Genomic DNA, 7,212 nt, shown 5'->3' with positions numbered 1-7,212 from the left:
CAGTAGAAATATACACTGGCATGTAATTATTTGCTTCATATTTTGTACACATTAAGTATAGCAAGATTACTTACGAGGTGTATATTGATTTACGTTTATGCCTTTCAGTGTATCTCATATCTGCATGCAGTTTATAGGTTTCTTTTTTACAGTTTTCCTGTAATTCAGTGTACTTTGATGAGTTATGAACTTGGTTTATCTGTGGAATGTTCTCTAAGCAGCGCCGGGAGGAGTGCGAGAGGCAGAAATCCTCCCTGCCCCGCCAGGCTGGGGCAGCCCTGGAATGGCTGCGCTATGTGCCACGCGCCATATGTCAGCCCTTGAGGACAGGGGGGATGGAGGGGATCGCCATGGGGTCTGCCCAGCCTGCGAGGTGCAAAAGGCAATCTGTATGTATGCACATCGATCCTGATTTAAAGGCTCGTGGGTTGCTGTGCTGCACTGGGCCTATGGGTCCCAGTGGACACAGCTGCAGCAGGCCAAGCAGCAGCAGGGAGGACCAATAGCATCTTGGACTGCATTTTGGGAAAGCACTGACAGCAGGTGAAGAGAGGTGACCTTTTCCCTTTACTCAGCACTGGTGTGGCCACATCTGGAGTACTGGGTCCAGTTCTGGGCCTCCCAGTACAAAAGAGATATGGATGTACTGGAGAGAGTCCAACAGAGGGTCGTGACAGTGGAAATGGGACTGAAGCTGGTATCCTATGAGGGGAGTCTGGCCATAATCAATACGTACAAATACCTGAAGGAAGGGAGCAAAGAGGACAGAATCAGGCTCTTTTCAGAGGCTCCCGGTGTCAGGACAAGAGGCAATGGGCACAGCTGGGGCACAGCAGGCTCCCTCTGACCCTCAGGAAGCATTTTTTACTACACAGATTATGGAGCACTGGCACAGGTTGCGCAGAGGATGTGGGGTATCCTCCTTGGGGACCTTCAGAAGCTGGATATGGGCTTGGACACCCTGCTCTGGGTGGCCCTGTTGGAGTGGGAGTGGGTCCGAGGGACACTGAGAGCCCCTGTTCACCTGTAATTCTATGATTCTGGGCTGAGTTTTCACTCCAAGGTGTGTTCTCAAATATCCTATTCATCCTACTCTGAGAAGTTCAGGGACAGCAAAGGTGAGCAGCCACTGCTGCAGTTGTTCCTCTCTGTGGGTTTGCTTTAGTTACCTGCAGAAAAGATCAAGAGATCTCAAGTGGGTTTCCACCTGGAAAGTGGGTGGGTTTTTCACCCTGCCAGACACTGAGGACTGCCTGCAGCTCAAGGCAGTGATCCATTAAATATATTTTGCACCTGCCTTTCATGTTGCTGCTCCACTCTTGGATATTTGACCCTTGCACTGAAGACGAGATGAAATCCTATTAAAATGGTATATATTTTTTTCCCAACAGAATAAGTTTTGCCATGATTTAGATAATCACTTTTTGGTGTAATAATTGGCACCGTGTGCTACAGGTGAACAATGATGTACTCTAACAGTAACAGGAGGCCAATTCACCAATCACTAATCTCTATTTAAAATGTAGCTTTATCACCACAGCAAACACATTGACTATAAGTGATCACCATGAACAAATAAGGAGAAGACAGATGCTCCCCATTTCATCTCTCTCTCCAGTCCTGTTTACAGTTTAACCAGTTTGCCACTTGATCTTCAACCTCTGAATAACAATGCTAACCTCAGTATTTCCTACTTAGCTAAAAATAAAGCCACACATCTTTCTAGTGCATATGATATTAACGGTTGCTCTATGCATCCAGATAAAGCATTGCTTGCTCAAAGCACTTTGCCAAAGCCTCATTCATTTATCAAGTGGCTGGATGGATTCATTGCTGTAGATAAATGCAGCATGATGGCCCTTCTTCCAAGTAGGAGCTAGCAGGAGGCAAGTCCCAGAAGTTCTGCATACTTGGTCTGGCCAAGATGGTTAGAGTGAAGTTTTGCTGTGAGGACAGACTTTGATCAAGGTGGCACAAGGGACCTTCAGGCCATGGCCATAGAGGCACTGCCTCCCCCAGCCCTCACAGCAATCCCTCTACCTCCAGCCTTTCCTTTTTGTGGCCGCTCTGTGGATTTCAGCAGAGGCAGCGGTGATTTACAGCAGCCTGTGTGAGAAGAGAGCAAGGATACACATCTGCAAATAAAGCCTAATGAGATGTTAAGATTAAGAAAAGCCAGGAAATGCCAGAAGTTGAGGCTGCAACGTCATCATTCGTTCTCGTGCAGCTGGACAGAGGGGGCCCAGGGGGCTTCTGGCCAGCCTAGCGCCATGGCATGAGAAGCAGGCTGTGTGCACAACCAATTGCTTCCCTGCAACTGAAGGAATTACCCCTGCACTGGGCAAAATTATACCTCTCATGGGACCAGGCTCTGCTGGGGAAGCGGAGGTTGTGCATCACCCCAGAGGCAATGTCAGGAAGTCATATGATGGCCAATGACAGCAGGATGCTGTAAACAGCAGTGCTTGCCTCATCTTCAAAAGGGCATAATCAAAGTCTCAGTGATTATGATCCCTATCATTGCAAAACTGCAACAGCAACCAAATTATCATTGCTTTCAGCATGTGATCCTCTGGGGTTGGGGGTTAGAAGAAAGACATGGTCTATCAGCCATCATGTTAATTGCAGCAAAGAAAGAAAACACTTGCTGTGTGCCACAGATGGTAGAGGTAGACAAGGCTGCATTACTTAGTGGCATGATTTTGGAGCTGGAAGAACTGAAGGTGATGAGTGGAGATGAGTGGTGGTGACTACCAGAAAAAGAGCTCCTTTAATTCCTACTCCCATGCCTTAGGAGTGCTTGGATGTTGGGATTTACAGCACATCACTTTATGTGACTGGTGCAAATACAGCACATGTGCCTTTGGCTTGAGATCCTACACAAATACATAGTGGCAGCCGCCTTGTGACGTCCAGCCTTGGTGGATGGTCTCCCTGACAAATGGTGGGGCCCATGTAAACGCACAGCCCCAAAACGTAACCTCCTTCTCCTCTGGTTCCACATAGTCTCTTGGAGAAGAAATATTGCATCCTACAAGACCTTCCCCTGACTTTCTGTTAACCTGTCACCCAAGCTTGGTTGAAGACCAACATCATGTCCAAGAAGAGAAATAGCTACGCAGCCAGAGGGGTGTCTGTTCTCCTCCTCTGTGAAGAACTGCCTGGAAATATTTGACTTAACCTGACCCACAAATGAAAAGATCATCCTGAAAACAAAAGCTGGAACTAAAAATACGCAATCCCATTGAAGTGTAGTTTTTTTCCCATGCAGGAGATCTTATTTTCATCCTGAGCTGTTGCTTTTGAGGTTGGGTTAGTTCATTCATGTAGATAGGAACAGGAGTACATGCACGTAATTAACTTACCCCCATTTTTTTTGGTAGATAAACAAAAATGGCAGCTGAAGGATATGTGTAAGAATATTTCTGTTGGCAGACATTACTGACGCATTGCAGAGCTGGATACTTTACAATGTTTGCTCAAACCAGCTCAGCCCCTGGTGTGAAATGACTCCATTCCAACTGTGACAGACCTGTGTCAATGAGTCCCCGCTGAGGAAGTGCTAGTTTGAGGCAGGTTTGGGGTACCAGGGACAACCCTCCTAATACCTGAAATATCTGCTCTAGGTTATCTAACACACATTTCTGGGCTATGTGTGCGCCTTTCCTACCTACATTTGATCAACAGTATGCTGGTAACTAAAACTCCCATGAAAGCATCATGCGAATTGGGTACAGGGGGACGAGGGACATCTCGAAGGATTTTTGTTAATAGCTACACAAAGCTGTAAGGCTAAAATTATACTGATGCCTTTTTATTGACGTTGGTACAAGCATAGCATGTGCCTTTTGGATAAGTTGGTCCCCACTCCCAGAAAATGTTGGGACAGCACAGAGAGAATGGAAGACTGAAACTGTGTTAAAATATGTCTCAAATGGACATAGCGGGATTGTGGAAGCTAGCAGGGGTGCAAAAAGAAACAAGATCATAACAGGTTAATTTAGTATTGCAGTATATCGAAATCTGACACTGCTCTTGTCTTATGATGTAAGTAACTTAACATTAATTAAGAAGAATTATCTTAGCAGGATGGTCAAAGCAGAATCAAGCCAGCATAAGTTATCTGACCACTCACCAAGAAATGCAGTTAGTAGTAGGAAAGGTAAACCCATAGGAGTGGCTGTGAAAGGTCGTACAGCCCCCTTTTGCTCTTGGTTTGAGGATGGGTCTGGAGTTTTGTGCCAGTCTGGGGCCCGCTCGCTGCACACATGGGGCCAGTGACCATCATGGGCTTTCCAAGTGAGATGTTCGGCTAACTCTGTGCAAGTCTTAGGTACCACATAGGACCAGACTGGAGGAGAAAGGAACATGGTGTTTCCAGAGATGCTGAGGACAAACCTTTAGAAAGGCTTTCTCACATGAGTTATTCATGTCCAGCTACGTGACCAGACCTTGTTTGGATGAGACTTTGCGGACTACCATGACATTTAAGAGCTGCCTTTAGTGTGACACTGTATCTTCCCCCTGTTTGGCTCAGCCTTTAAATACTAATATTCCTCCTTGCACAGCCTTCATCCTGCTTCTGCCTGAGCTTTATTTGCCATGGATTCGTCCAGCTCTGAGGATTTGAAGAAAGCTGTCCTTGCAGCTCAGGCCCTCATTGCTTTAGAACTAAAGACACATGGATCAGTGATCTTCCGGGTCTACCCACTAAATGACTCAAAGTTTCCTTCTGAAAGACAGGTTCTAATATTAAGCTTTGATCTAGATTTTTTAATCTTTGTATGTATGTTTGTTTATTTGTAAAGCAATGTGAGATCTGAAAGAAATAGACAGTGTGAGAGTCTTTCTGTGCATACCCACCACACACATGCTCTAGAGAACATAGTTGTGATGGGTTGAAAGTTGGCCTCAATGGTCTTAGGGGTCTTTTCTAACCTTAATGATTCTATAATATAATATATAATAATATAATTATAATATAATATAATATAGTACACATATGTACTTCTCTTGCACATACACACTGGAGAAAGGTTCAATAGCTCAGTCCAGTGTTTAAAGTGTCTTGTCCTTTGAAGGCTTTTAAATAAAATTTGTTGTGTGGATGTGTGTGGTGTTTTGTTTTTTTCTTTACCCCACTTCTTAGGAAGGAAAGCAAATGTTTCTGGCACTTCAGTGCTGGATTGCTCACATATTTGCTCGAGGAAAAAAATTATAAAAGATGTTTGGCATAGTTTTCATTCAAAAAGGAATCCAGTGCCAGATCCAAGCATTGAAAACAAATGTGTGGATTAACTGTCATTTACTCCAGGATCATGGGAACCACTGCCTGGTTTCCCCAATGGGCGGCCGCTGGCTGGCTCCCTGTGGATGGGAGCGCGGGTTTGGCTGCCCCATTGCAGCCTGAACATCGTGCTGCTTGTCTGAGTGACAGCTGAGTGCTGGTGTCAGTGCATCACAGCTCTGCAGCGGCAGTCCTGCCATCGGGCTGCCACAGGCATCCCGCGGCGGTGAGAAACCCTCCCCTCAACCTGTGTTTAGCAGAGGATGTGTATCTGCACTAATCTGAAGGGCTCAAGCCAGCCTGCCATGCTGAGTGTTCATCCTGGATGGGATATAGTCCAGTTTCCAAAGGGTTTGGGAGAAGAAGCTCAGCAGAGAGGAAAAAAATGGGAAAAAAAAAAAACCCAACCCACAAAAACAAAAACAGAGTCAGTGACTCCAGAAAGCAGCTCTTAGTCTGTCTGTTCCAGTCTGAAATAAAATCATCCCTCTTAATTCCCAGCGCATATTGTTCCTACCAAAAAGCAAAACCTTCGGAGGAAATCACATCAGTGAAGAGAAAGCCAGCTCCTTTGTACTATTTTTCAACCCTGCCTTGGGAGCCAATAATCTGTCATCCCTTGAATAAACAAGCACCTTATCATATCACAAACATTTATTTAACCCTTTTCTCCTGAGCTTTTACCAGCCAAGCAAAGTGGCTGGGGGTGGAGGGGTAGCCCTATCCCTAGACTACTCTGGCAGAAAGGACAAATTTCCTGTGTATTACACCCAATCTGTAAAGTGTCAGGCCGCCCTTCTTCAGCCTCTATGAAATGCAGCAGCTTGAATCCCTGCATTTCACATTGCGCGTTCGCATTCTCCTGCCCCCCGCCGCACCCCCGGTACATTAACGCCTGCCTCCCTGGAGACGTCCCCTTGATTCCAGCCGAAGGTCCACCCGAATGGAGCCAGATTTAATTTCTGGGAGGTTGGGGGTGGTGGCAAGGAAGAGTGTTTACATTTCTTCTTTTAACAGGAGGCCGTGATGAACAGAGCTTTTGATTCCAAGTTGCAGAGATCTTTTTTTTTTTTTTTTTTTTTTAAGATATTCTTTGACTCTGACATCATCAGCAAATGGAATCAGCAAAGTATGTACATTTCCTCAGCTCCCACAATATCCATGTTCTCTCAGTGGATGTTTCTTGTTTTTCTTTTCCAGTGTTGCTCCCACACAATGAGGCCAATTTTTGTTCAGGACAAAAGAAAATATAAACAGAGCATGGATTTGGAATATGAGCAAGGCCTCCGAGCCTGAAGAAATCTTTGGCCGTGGGGACAGGCCGTGCTATGCTCACCATCTGCCAACAGCGTTGGGCTGACCAAGCACCAGCCAGTATCTCTGGTTGCTTTGCTTTTGCCTCCAGAAGGCTGATGGCTTAGACTCGTGGTATGAATTAAATTCTTGATTTAGACTCCTTGGAGTCGCTAAGCACCTGAAGTGCTTGCCTTGCAGGTGAGGCCAGGAGACAGGCTGCTCTGAGCAGGTGCACAGGCAAATCCTCAAGGTGGTAGGATACAACAAATACTGAGCTCACCAGCCAAAGTCTCAGAGAGCAGCCCCATGCAAAAGAGAGAGTTGTTATCAGACAGCCATACTGGTCTTCTGATAGGGCTTGGTGTGTAAACCTCTTAGACACTCTCCCAGGCACCAGGGCACACGTGCTGTCATGGAGAGGCTTTGTGGCAGCAAGTCACCCAGGTCTGCACACATGAATGTGTGCACTGGGCTGTGACAAGCTGATTTATTCCAGAAGAGTTGATTTATTATGGGTGATATAAACCAACTGCAGTAAGGGCCTCCTATCTCCAAGCTCACTGACTGCAGCTCAGAAGCTGCTGGTAAATGCCCCGTGAAACATTTATTTAGATAAAACAATGTTAAGC

This window comes from Tympanuchus pallidicinctus, unplaced genomic scaffold (genome assembly GCF_026119805.1).
Source record: "Tympanuchus pallidicinctus isolate F22 unplaced genomic scaffold, pur_lepc_1.0 scaffold5, whole genome shotgun sequence".
Lineage (NCBI taxonomy): Eukaryota > Metazoa > Chordata > Aves > Galliformes > Phasianidae > Tympanuchus > Tympanuchus pallidicinctus.
Note: the sequence above shows the minus strand (reverse complement) of the source record.